The sequence below is a fragment of the Nomascus leucogenys genome, chromosome 8 (assembly GCF_006542625.1).
Source record: "Nomascus leucogenys isolate Asia chromosome 8, Asia_NLE_v1, whole genome shotgun sequence".
Lineage (NCBI taxonomy): Eukaryota > Metazoa > Chordata > Mammalia > Primates > Hylobatidae > Nomascus > Nomascus leucogenys.
Genome location: NC_044388.1, coordinates 6,139,423 through 6,153,428, shown reverse-complemented (window position 1 = coordinate 6,153,428; position 14,006 = coordinate 6,139,423).

Genomic DNA, 14,006 nt, shown 5'->3' with positions numbered 1-14,006 from the left:
CAACTTTTCACTAGGGGCTTTTACTTTAGGAATTTTCCAAAATGAAGCAATTGGAAACTTGGAAAGGTGGAAGGGTAGATGAGGGGTGAGAAATGAGAAATTATCTAATGGGTACAATTTGCACTATTTGGGTGATGGTTACACAAAAACCTCACTACTACACAATATATCCATGCAACAAAACTGCGCTTGTACCCCCGAAATCTACTTAAAAATAAAAAATTAAAACAATTGATTGCTCTGTCTGCCGATATCAGCATTTCCTGAAGTGTGTTCCTCAACATTTTAATTGCAATTAAATCCCCTCCCTCCAGTTACATGTACCTATTTATCATTAATTTTGCATTGTAGAAATATTTCTACTTGATAGAGAGTCCCCCATTCCCTTCCAAACACACATATACACAGCCTTCCTCACCATCAATTCCCCCACCACATGGTATGTTTGTTACAATCAGTGAACCAACATTGACACATTATTGTCACTGGAAGAAGTCCATTAGGACTCACTCTTGGTGTTGTACTTTTTATGGGTTTTGACAAATGTATAATGACATTTATTCACCACTATGGTATCTTATAGAATAATTTCACTCCCCTAAAAATCCCCCATACTTTACTTATTCATCTCTTTCTCTTTCTAGTCCTTTGGCAACCATTGATCTTTTTACTGTTTCCAGAGTTTTGCCTTCTCCTGAATAAATGTCATACAGTCAAAAACAAGTCTTTTTTAAGCACATGAGAACTTCGTAAGCAAACTTGTTACCGTGCATACTTTTGAATCCTATATATTAGCATTTAAGAATATTTGACAATGTAATCACCATAGAATGTTATTTTCTTATTTAATTTTAGCCTCACACCTGCTCTCTGTCTTAAGCTAGATCTGGCATGAACTTACTTTCCCACCATCCACTAGTGAATTTGTAATAAAATCCAAAATTTTTATCATGATCTGTGTAGCTTCTCATAGCCTTACCCTGCCCAGTTTTTTACTTTCATATAACTCTTCTGTTTCTGTACTCTCCAGCATCATTTACCATTTCCTTATCTTTTATTTAACCTGCAAATATTGATTGGATACCTACCATGTGTCTGCATTTTATTGATAGATAATAATCATACATATTTATGAGGTACATGTGACATTTTGCTACATGCATACTATGTGTAATATTCAAATCAGGGTATGTAAACTATACATCACCTCAAACAATTATCTTTTTTTTTCATGCTAGGAACATTTAGAATCATCTCTTCTTGGGATGATTCTAATCATTCTAATCATTGGAGAGGGTGGCGGGTGGTGGCGAAGAAAGGTTGGTTGATGAGTGAAAACCTACAGTTAAATAGAAAGAATACATTTTAAGTGTCCACTAACACAGTAGAGTGACTATAGTTAATAATTTAGTGTTAGGTATTTTTTTATACATCAGGAATATAATGGTAGGACAAAGTACCTACCTCATGGGTTTAATTTCTATTCCGAAACTGGCCAAGCACATTGCCACTTCTGACCATTATCATTTGTTTTTTTTTCCCCCTTAAGTGAAATGCTCTTCTCCACTCTTTTATGTCCTTAATTTATCAACTTAAATGTCACTTCCAAATATGTGACTCAGAAAAATATATCTGAGTATGCTTCCTAAAAAGCAATCCCCTCCCTCTAGAGTTACTGTTTATCATCTCCAAGTTTACTTCTTAGCACTTCTTACATGTTTCACGAGTTTACCCAGAAATAAATGGTTTATGTTTCTTGAACCTTGGCCTTCAACTTGCTCTATCAAATTTCCCTTTTCCATCCCCAACTGATGTCCTCGGCAATCTCACATATTTTCTATTACTTTCAGCTATAATACTTTGAGCTATTGTAATGTTCAGTTCAGCTTAACATCAAAACTTCTTTCTCTTGCTCTAAGTGGATCTCCTGTTCTTAGCATTGTGCTTGGCACATAATAAAGGGTTAACAAATATGTCTTGCACAAGTGAACGAGAGAATAACTAGATGAGTAGATAATTGGATGAATAAATGAATGAATGAATACTTAAGGATAAGATTCAATAAGATCATAAAAGGAATTATTTTCAACTCGTAAGTTGTAGGGACCAGGCAAAGGAAATGTGTCAGAATTGCTTCTTTTAAGCTGTGTCTTGAAAGATGCGAAGTAGTTCACCACGTCGACCTGGAGTAGAAAGCATTCCAGTCAGAGAAAGAAGGGTAGGTAAAGGTCTAGAAATCTGAAAGAACATAGCACAAGAAGAAGACTGAGAAGAGCAGACTAACTGGAGAGGAGAGTCTAGTAGTCATAACAGCAGATGAATAAAGAGGAATAGAGCTATTCAGAGCCAGCCTCATTAGTAATATCAAATTTTTGGTTTGGCAATAACAACTTAGTCATCATTAACTAAGCAGGCACTGTCTTTTCACATTGCTGGAACCAACACTGTTCCTCTGAAAAATTCCAATTCAAGGTCAAAATCAAAGCTTTCTTGTTATCACCTCTGAAGTCCTTCTCTACCTTAACATGTGAAGCTGATTACAATCTCTTCTTTGCTACTTCAGTACAGAATCTGTGTATGTCTGAAATCCAAGGCATCACTTAGCAGCCAGATTGAAGTCTTCCTGGAGCTCTTTGAAGAACCTTGAGTGCTGTAATGTCTGATTTATTTGTGCTCCCCTAGCACTTAGCACAGTTCTCAGTAGTTGACACTTTATAAATGTTAGAGAAGTTTCCTTCTCAATTTTCCTGATGTTACCTTCCAACTTCGACAGCTTACACAGTACTACCTAATGTAATAAATGAGCCATCAAAAGCAAACTTAAATATTGTCACCATATAGCAACAATTTGAGATTCTTTATAGTTGCATAAAGAAGGAGGGAGTGTTAGCGATTAAAAATATCAAAGAAACATCCTCAGTAATTACCGTTTAATAGTATTTTTTTATGTAGGTCAGACAAAGAAAAGGGAAATGGAGATAAACATTTCTTCATTTTCTTCAAGACATAAACACTTCTTCATTTTGTTAGGTTTTATAGTAATGCTTTAATTCTTGCTTATTCCTTCTTATATTTGGGAACCTTAAATACTTACAGTATTTTCCTGAGGGAGAGATTTTCACAAACCAAACCATCATGCTAAATATTTACACATGGTTGCTTATTTTGGGGCTATTTAATCTGACATCTTTTCAACTTACTTGGGTTGAAGCCTTGCTTTCTTTTTGCTACTGATTTCTTTTCTTGACTTCTCTTTTCCTTTCCTTCCCTTCTTTTCTTTTGCTTTGAAGAGTGCAGATTAATCCAGTTCCATCCAGACTGATTAAAGTTTTTAAATAAGTTACCCACACAGTGCTTTGTGAAATAAATCTGGTAATGCAATTCTCAATAGACTGTAAAAATCTGTTATTAGTTAATTATCAAGACACTTCTGAGTGTTATTAAATTTTCCCATTTATCTTCTGATTATCATTCTGGAGTCATGTAAAATTATAAAATGTGTGAAGAATACCCTGTTAAATACCAAATATCCAATGTGAGTGATTTTTACAACCACAATTCAAGTTTTACTCCCCCATTTTTAAGAAGTTTATCTTTGACATTTATGGTTATTATTCTTAACTTGTTGGATAAGTGTCTAATTTGATATTAAAGTAGAGTATTTGTTTGAATCATTAGATTCCACTATATTACCATTTAGTTCACTTGACCAATGCACTATTTGTAAACCTGTACATGGAGACTGGACAGCTCGTTCACCCTGCACTAATGCACAGTGATACGCAGTTGTGCTCACCTTACCAGGCAATTTGATTGTACCTGCATTCACAAAGCAAATGGACAATTCATCAACAGACAAATCCTTGGTTTCTTTCATCAGTATCATGTACTTTCTCTGTTGTATGCCTTTTTCACCTATAAAACAGGACTAGAAACTATTTCAGTGGTTGTTTCCAGGACAAAATGAGTTGTTTTGCATTTATATTGTATTTAATGTGTATTAGCATAATCTTATAAGACCTTACAGGTAAGTCCTTGGTGGGATTCATCAGATGGGCTTTATCCAAGATGTCAGCTAGAGCAGTGTGTTCCAATAAAATTGAGACACAAAGCTTCTATAGTATTTGCCAATATGAAGGTCTTTAGTCTCAGATATGCTTATACACTTGGGTTCATGCTTCAGGGTAGAACGGTATCCTTTAAAATCATGGACATTAATGAAGTATTTTCTTTTCTATTTATTGTTTGCTGACTAAAAGAATAACTACTTTTCTTGTCTGGTGGCCTTTCTGAAGCTAGTCTTTCAGATACTAACCATTCAGTTAAAGTAATGCTTCCAATATTTTCTGCTTTTAGTGTATTTATTTCTTAAGGGAAAAAAAGAATCCATTAAAAGCATTTTTCTACAAGTAGTCATTAGTGAGTTGCTTCTAAAGGGACTTCTGCACTCAGGGACTCATAATGCTCCTGAAATGATTTCACAATTCAATATTGCAGCAACCCCAAATATTTGCACTTCTCTTTCCTTGACTTGAATACTATGATCTCAGACAAGCCATTCAAGAAAAAAAAGATACTATGTAAACAAAAAGCAAAAGTAATAATAACCATCTGTGCTGTCCAATGAGTTCCAATTAACAATTAAAGAATAATTTGAAACAAGTTTTATCAGAAATTATTTATTTGCTCTCTATTTATTCCTATGTTTGTTATACAGTTCATTGCTCAAATTTAGCAGAAGACTAAATGATTTCTCAGATAAATGTTGTTTTAGACAACTTTAACGTTCTTCTGAATGACAAGCCAAAAGCAAAATGACTGAGTAATAATAGTTTAATACTTCTTGAATGAAAAGATATTTTAATGGGTTCATTAGGAAGAGGGTAGAATGATTTGAGAATGCTGTTATTTTTAACAGTAGAAAATCTTAATGGAGAAAAAAGAAGAAAACAACTAAAAAAATGGTTAGGCATCGAACTTGGGAGTTTGTTGAAAAAGCATTTTTAAAAAAATATTAACAAACCTAAGCTGTATTTTATTCTGACTTTCTCACCGATAGCTTTATAAATTCAGAGTATGTCTAAATGTGAGTTATGAGAAAAGAAAAATTTAAATTTAATCAGATAGAGAAGTTTAAGAAGAGCTTATTTCAACTGATGTAATCTAATGAATATTAAAGTATCTTTTCAAAATGAGAATCACATAATGATAAGATTGAACTAAAAGATTTGACTAAATGGGTTTCACACTTATATGAATCATGGAAGGGAATAATTTTTCAACATTTTACTCCAGCGAAGTAAATGATTATATATTTTTTAAATAATTGTCTTTTCTTACTAATCTTGGAAGAGCAAATCTGTAGTGTTCCAATGAATTGATAAATCAGCATTATCAACACATTATTGTTTATGGAAATAACATATTTATAACCATAAACAATTTTCCAAGTAATAATTATTTGAATATTTATAAAAACTATAACGAAGTAATGAAAACGTGATATTTTGGAAAAAATATATCTATATATTCTCCATTGAAAGAACAGATTGTACTTCTAGGCCAATAAACATGAGAATGTGTATGTAGAAGATGACTTGGGTATATAAGCACTTAGTAATTGCCCAAAATTTTTGCCTGTATTGTATGATTGAAATATTTAGACAGATATAAATATTCATATAGATAGCTATACCCCTGTATATCCAAGTTTATGTCTTCAAGATGTTGAAAATGTAATTTGGGATATAAAATTTATGCAAAAGAAAATATGGAGCAAAAGCATAAGATATATTAAAATGCTAAGCTACGTTGCCATAGCTCTAATTGTTATAAACCATTAGAAAAGGAGGATATCGAGTTTTGCTAGATAAAACAATCAGACCATAAAAGCAGGAGGAAGGCTTAGAAATAATTATATTACTCAATATCATCAGAGGGAAAAAAAAAGCTAAGACTTAGAATGTGAGTTGCTAAGTTGCAAAACTGGCGTCAGAAACCAAGCCTGTACCATGGAGCTCAGTGTTTTTAGATGACCATACATTTTGGTATTTGGGCAAGATGATTGTTTATTTCCTGCTGTCCCACCGATTGCATGCATTATGTATCTCTGCTTCCTAATCAATAAAATGCTCCATATTTTTCTAAACACCCCTTGGGGAATATACCAACTTTGAATAAAAACTCTTAATAATGAGTTCATTTAGTCACAGGAAATTGAGATTTGTGATAAAACTTTAAGATATGTACTAAACTCTTCAATATCAGGAAAATTATGATGATTTGATTTGCCTGCTGCCATTGCAGTAGGATGCTTACAATAGAAATTTTAAACGGAACATGTTTGCAACCTGTTAAGCTACAGATAGCACTGACAGTTTAAGTCTGTTGCACTAGAGAAAATTTTATTTTTTTAAAAAAATTTTCTATATACATGTGCCATGTTGGTGTGCTGCACCCATTAACTCGTCATTGAACATTAGGTATATCTCCTAATGCCATCCCTCTGGGCGTGGTGGTGGGCACCTGTAATTCCAGCTACTCAGGAGGTTGAGGCAGGAGAATGGTGTGAAGCCGGGAGGCGGAGCTTGCAGTGAGCCGAGATCATGCCACTGCACTCCAGCCTGGGCATCAGAGCAAGACTCCATATCAAAAAAAAAAAAAAATTTATAAACATTGTGTAGGTTGGAAAAAATCTTGTCCGTCAAATATTACCTGTTTATTGACCTGTGTTTCAAACAGTGCAGAATTTTTGAATCTAGGCATAGCCATTAGACATGTTTTTGAAATGGCCCTGGATTATGGCTCCATTAAATGGCATAAATTTCCAGGATTTTTTTTTTTTTTTAAGACGGAGTCTCACTGTTGACCAGGCTGGAGTGCAGTGTCGCGATCTCGGCTCACTGCAGGCTCCGCCCCCTGGGGGTTCACGCCATTCTCCTGCCTCAGCCTCCCGCGTAGCTGAGACTACAGGCGCCCGCCACCTCGCCCGGCTAATTTTTTGTATTTTTAGTAGAGACGGGGTTTCACCGTGTTAGCCAGGATCCAGGATTGTTTTATCCTGATGACTGAATGGCGATGGTAGATTGCTTCCTATGATAGTTATTTCTCATACATTTTTGACAAAGCCTAAAGATAATTATGCATTATCATACAAATTAAGTATCAGTAATTAAATAAAATTCTTTCTTTCTAAAAGTATTTATTTTTGGGTCTAACTTCTGAATGAATTCCTGCCCACTCACTGGTTTACAGCTATATATTTCAAGAAATTCTAAATTATCAGGTAAGTTTATTTTATTTTAGAAGGCCACATGCTGGATTTGGCTTTAAAAAATCAGGCTGGAATAATAAAAATTATTAGAATTTACATCATTCTTTGGTCTCTGTAAAATATGTCTAAGTAAAATCTTATTTTGATTCTTAGCACAGTCCTAAGTTATATATTAGAAAAATACCATTATCTGCATTTTACTGAATAACACAGAAACACTCAGAAAGTGTGGATAAATTCCTAGAGATCATGTAGCTATGTAACTCTGCAGACAGACTTTTTTTAAACCAATTTTACATTCTTTCCATTAGTGGCAGTGGCTCAAATGTATTATAAAAACATCTTCAATATTTGTTCTATGTATAGACACATTAAAATTTTTTTAAAATGTTTTATATTGAGATGTTTAAAAGAACTCAAATGATGTAAAATTTAAACTAATAAAAACTATTGTAAAGCTAACAGTGATCACATTTAGGCAGCAACTTTTACCTTTGGGGTATATTTGCACAGTTTTAACAGATTATTGTGGATCAAAACCAAAATATGAAGTAAGGATATATGGAGTCACATTTAAACATATAGTTTTCCTTGAAAATTGAAAGTATCAAGTGATACTTGTTGGCTTAAGATTTCAAAACTTATTTTTAATTATTTTTTGTTCACATTAATGTTGGAGACAATATTATATTCATTTATGTATCTCAGTAAACTAAATTTCCATTATCATCTTGTTTTACAGGAAGTTGAAATGTCCCTATTAATCTTAAAGTGTTGCAAGGAAAGTTTTATATATTAAGCTTTAGCAGATAAATACACTAATCAGAGATACAATTATGAAAATCTGCAAAATCTCAAAGCAGATAGAAAAACGCGGTGAATCCCTTAATTCTTCAATTGTGATGACAGCGGGAGATAATACCATGGCTCTCATACGTCAGTTGGATTTTATAATGTATTAAAACATTTATTTATTAATAGAAGCATAACCTATTAAAAAATCTGCACATAAAAACGGAATGTGTTAGAAAGCGCCAAAAGCAATTGCACCAACATAAACGTTATAATAAATCATTCCACAAGTTAAGAAACTTACTTACTCCCAGTTTATGTAGAATTTAAGAAATTCATCTTTTACTTGATATACTAAATATCACAAATATTATGTTTATGAGAGTAACAAAGGGAAGTAATTTGTAATTACAGTTAGCTGCTCATAATAGAAAATGACTTTGTTGAAATGAATTGAGTAGGAAGCATTGGATTATTAATATAGAATGGCATAACCTGTTCCTGTCTCGAAAGCGTGAATTACTACTTAAATCATGAATTATTTTAATGTCTTCAAAAACATGATAACCACACAGTCATATTTTGGAATGCTAAAATGTATTTACTGGCTGAAAATTGTTTCTCCACAATCAGATATTATTAGGAAGGAAGAAGTTCATAGAAAGTTATTAAAGATTATTTTAAATTAAACTAACTATATTTATTTCCTACCAATGTCTGTTTTGCAAAGAAAGACAAACAGTAAATTTTCACTAGACCATTGGATGAGATCTGTTTTTAAAATCCCTTTTCTTTAACCCTCAAAATAGTTTCCTCCCAAATTGTTATGTAAGCTGTATCATTTGAGGGCACATATATACGGACATGTACATATAGTCAATTGTGGTTATAATGAATGAATGTTCAATTAAATCACTTCTGTAACTAGAGGAAAACATATAATTAAAACATTTCATATTTCAAGTCAGATTCAGAACTTAGATCCTAGATTACAGAATTGTTATTGATGGAAGAAACATTAACACTCAACTAATTCTTGTGTTTTCATTGAGTAAACTAAGTTCCTGAAAATGTTTCTTTTGAAATCATGTGTGAGCTTTGAATTGCCAACTCCAAGGACCTTTTCTGACTTTCCTCTGCTTGATCTTTCAGCTGAACCTGACCTTCTTGACATTTTCACATTTGACTTGTGCTGACTGCTTTTTCTGTTTCCTTTCTTAATCTTCCTTTTTCATTTTTCTCTTTCCCTATCAGGGACTTGTATGCTAGTATTTCCCCAAATTTCTACTTTTAAGCCTCCGTCTTTTATAGCCACATAATATTGTGGTTAAAGATAGCTATTTGCATTGCTTTGGTTATAACCAATGCCCATTTATAACAAAGAAAACAAAGTCTCTGTTTTTTTTTTTTAAATTTTATCCTCTTGAAATATAGGACAGTTCATTGACCTTGACTGGCATTTCAGTCTCTATTTTTGCCTTAATCCAATAAGTTTGTGAATATGCCTTTAATACTTAGTTGTCTTCTAAAATAGATATAGTAATTTCATCCCATTGTCTCTGGCACTTTTCAAAATGCTCACTTTTTGACGACCAATCCTTTCTGCTTCCCTTTCCAAGCCATATCACACGCAAATATCTTTTGTGTATGGCATCCTTGTAGAACTGTTTTGGTCTTGTCTTGGTATTTTATTTCCTTCTTTCTCTACTTTCACAAGGAGTACAAAGGAGGAAACCAAACTAATCTTTCTTATGGAGATGTAGGTTAACTTTTGCAGGAATTCCTTGGCTCTTTCTCCGTATTTCCAAAGGTAGTATGCTCATTTAATGAGCAATGACTTTATTAAATTCCAATATGCATAATACATATTATTCTAATACTCCTAACTTCTGGCCATGTCTGGCCAGTTGTAGAGTTATTTTGTCTTCTTCTTATTAATTTTTTAGAGACCTGGTCTCGCTCTGTCACCCAGGCCAGAGTGCAATGGCATGATCATTGCTTACTGTTGCCTGGAAATCCTGGGCTCAAGTGATCCTCCCACCTTGGCCTCCCAAAGCACTGGGATTACAGGCATGTGTCACCTCTCCCATCCTGTAGTGCAGAGGCATTCTAAATTAAATTAAATTTTCATTGATATTGAATTTTCCATGTAACATTTTTTAAAACCTATATTTTTCTATCAGATTTATTTAAATTTTTGCATTTCATTTTCTATAAAAAGCTGAGCATTTCTCATCCAAATATTTGAAATCCCAAATGTTCCAAAATCTGAGACTTTACTGAAATGTGAAACACTACTATCATACCACAAGTATAAAATTCTACACATAAGTACCTAGCATAAACTTTATCTCATGAAACAAATAATTTGAAATATTGTATAGAATTACCTTCAGGTTATATGTTTAAGGTGTATATGAAACATAAATAAATTTTGTGTTTAGAGTTGGGTCTCATAATCAAACTATCTCCTTATGTATATACAAATTTTCCAAAATCTTAAAAAAAAAATATCCAAAATCCAAACACTTCTTGTCCCAAGCATTTTGGATAACAGGTATTCAACCTGTATGAGCAATGACTATTATTTATTTTTTATTAGTTAGTAATAATAACTATTATTATTTATTGTAGAAATGAAAATACTAAATGACCAAATTACTGATTATTTAAACAAGCCCACCTTACAGCATAAATAATTAAACCTCTTTATTTTCATCTTCACTGAACTGTTAAAGTCATTCAGTGAGTATGTTTTTCTCTGCCTTGATTAAAAATTACAGCAAGTCCCATTTTTTTTTTTTTTTGGTCATTCTCAGTTGATAGAAGCTTCTCCAATCAGTAATTAAAATGTCCAGGCCTGTATATTAGGCATAATTTTTGGTTTAAGATTGTCTTATTCTCTCCATCATGTAGGGTCTGCCACAGACAGGAAGATAGTAATGAGAATAGGGACATATGTAGTTTCTTCTTTTATCCCTACATAGACCTATCATTTTTGCCCATACTCTCCAGCTTTCTATGTGTGGTTTTAGAGCCCTCAGATAAGGTAATAAAATTTGCAGAACATGAAAGGAGAGGAGGTAGAAAATTATTACATCTGTTCATTCTCCGGAACTGGGATCATACCCTCCTCATCTGGCGGGTGGATAGAATTGCCTCTCATAAGTGTGTTCTTCAGAAATCTCCACTGGGATCTTCCACCAACAGCTCCTTTGACTGAAACAAAAGCATCTTTCCTGTAGCTGGCCACTTACACATTTTGTACTTTCTAGGATTCTATAAATACCTCCACTTCTCTGTGCTGATGACTCTTCCACTCTTCCCGTGGCTCTTTTGGAACTAAGGTGACTCCAAAGTGGTTCTTTCTCACACTTGGCCCACATCTGGTCCACAAGGAGCACTCATCCCCAAATCTCTTACAGCAGGGACCAGACCACTCTTTCCCTCAATTACACTGGCACATATCAGGTTTCCTCCAGGGCACCTCTTTACGTGCTTATTGTGAGGAGCAGGCATTCCTCTTTTATACCAACCACTCATTCAAAAACTCTTTTCACAAATGCTCGTATCTGCTCTTTGGAAATATTTACTAATGCCGTGTAAGTAAAATTTAAATAGTTTTCTAATTCATTCTTGTCCACCTATTTCCTTCTAGCCCTGTAGGGCTGCCTGTCATTTCTGCATCTGATATCATTTTTGCGAAGTCTTTGTTAGAACTTTCTTTTTACCATCATATTCCACTTGTTAGCAACAGATGAGTAAATGCAACTTCATTTCCTGGGTGTAAAGTGAAAGTTAAAAGTATAGGTTTAAGATCAAAGTTCTGGAGGTTAGGGCAGAGTAAGTAGAGGTTCCCATACATTTTCCTAGTTGTCTCTTAAAGGAAGAGGAAAGGCAAATTAGAAGATTTGAGTCTTCTGTGAATTCAATTGTGAATTCTGTGAATCTCAATTTGAGGCTTATGTTTGGAAATTTTCAATAGCAGATGGATTCTGCAGGTGTCCCAAACTCAAATCAGAGAGCTAAAATCAGAAAAGCTTCTGAATTTAAAGAATGGTAAGTCATCAGTAGAGGCCAGAGGAAAGCAGGAAAATGCTGGTCTTGTTGGCTTTACCATACCCTGGACCTATCCCTGCTACCATCTCCTCAGTATCACTACCTCTTAGGCTCAGCTGGCTCCTTCACTCTGGTCATGCAGTCACCCTCAAAGGAGAAAGGGGAATAGGAAATGGAAGAATGCATATCTACTTCCTTTTTTAAAAAAATGAGTTATTTTAGTTTTAAAGAAGAGTTCCAGAAATACTGCAGGGAGTTCCCATATACCGTTAACCAGCTTCTCCTTTGGCAATGTCTTCTATAACTCCAGAATGCTTATCAAAACTGTGAGGCTGACTTTGGTGCAATATATTAACTAAAGTAAAGAGCTTATTTTGATTTTATCAGTGTTGGCACTAATGTCTTTTATCTTTTCCAGAATCCAATTTAGAATCATACATTACATTTAGTTTTCATGTCTCCTTAGCTTCCTCCAATCTGAAGCAGTTTCATATTCTGTCCACGTTGTTACAGACTTTGATAGCATTGATGATCATTGGTCAATTATTTTGTAGAATGTCTCTCAATTTGGGTATGCCTCATACTTTCTCCTACTCAGGTTGAGGTGATGAATTATTGGGAACAATGCAAAAAATGTCATGTGCATTAGATCTGGAGTCACCTAAAATAACTATCCATTACTGTTGGTCCTGATCACTTGGATATGGCAATGTCTTAGGCCATTTGTGTTGCTGTATCAAAAATGTGTGAAACTAGATAATTTATAAACCACAAACATGTATTTCTCATGGTTCTAGAGGCTGGGCAGTTTAAGAACAAGACACCAGCAGGTTCAGTGTCTGGTGAATGCTACTATTCTCTGCTTCCAAAATGGAGCATTCTTGCTGCGTCATCCAGAGGAGACAAATGCTGTGTCTTCACATGGTGGAAGGGACAGGACAAAAAAGACCTAGCTAATTTCCTCCATTTCTTTTATAAGGTTGATAATCCCATTCATGAGGGTTCTACCCTCATGACTTAACCACCTCCTAAAGACCCCACCTCTTATTACTATCATACTATCACATTGGGGTTTAACTTTCAACTTGAAGTTTGGAGAGGAGACAAGCATTCAAACTGCAGCAGGTGGGATATGTCAGGATTCTCTAGAGTAATTTTTCTTTTCAGTCTTTGTAATTACTAAATGTTTTGGAGGAGACACTTTGAAACTAAATAAATATATTGGTTTGGCTTAAGCTTTCTCCCTGTAATTTTTGAATTCATTAGTGGAATCTTGCCTTTAGCAATTTATTATTGTCATGTTCTAATCGTGATTTTTCCATTTCTTTCATACTGAGTTCTCTGTGAATATATATTGTCATTTCTCGTAGGTAGAAAGCCAGGAGTGGGACTCTAGGTCATAAGGCAAATGCATGTAAACCGTTTAAGAAATTGCCGGAAAACGTTCCAAAGTGGCTACCATTTTTGCACTCCCACCACAAATTATTGGAGAGCTCCAATTGCTCTGCATCCTCACAGCACATATTACCATTTTTTAAAACATTTTAGTAGGTGGTTAGTAGTATCTCGTTGTGATTTACTCTACATTTCCCAAATGACTAAAAATATTGAGCACATTTCCATGGTTTTTTTTGTTTTTTGTTTTTTTTTTATTGTTTGTTTTGTCATCATACATCTTAATATCTTTGCTGAAGTATCTGTTGAGGCCTTTTGCCTAATTTTTCAAATTGGATTCTCCATTTCATTTTTGTTTCTTTTTTGATTCTTCATTTTTTAATTGTTGACTTTTGTGAGTTTCTTATAATTTCTAGATATAATTCCTTTATTGAGGATATGACATACAAATTTTTATTCCCTGTTTATAGAGAGTTCTTTTTGCTTT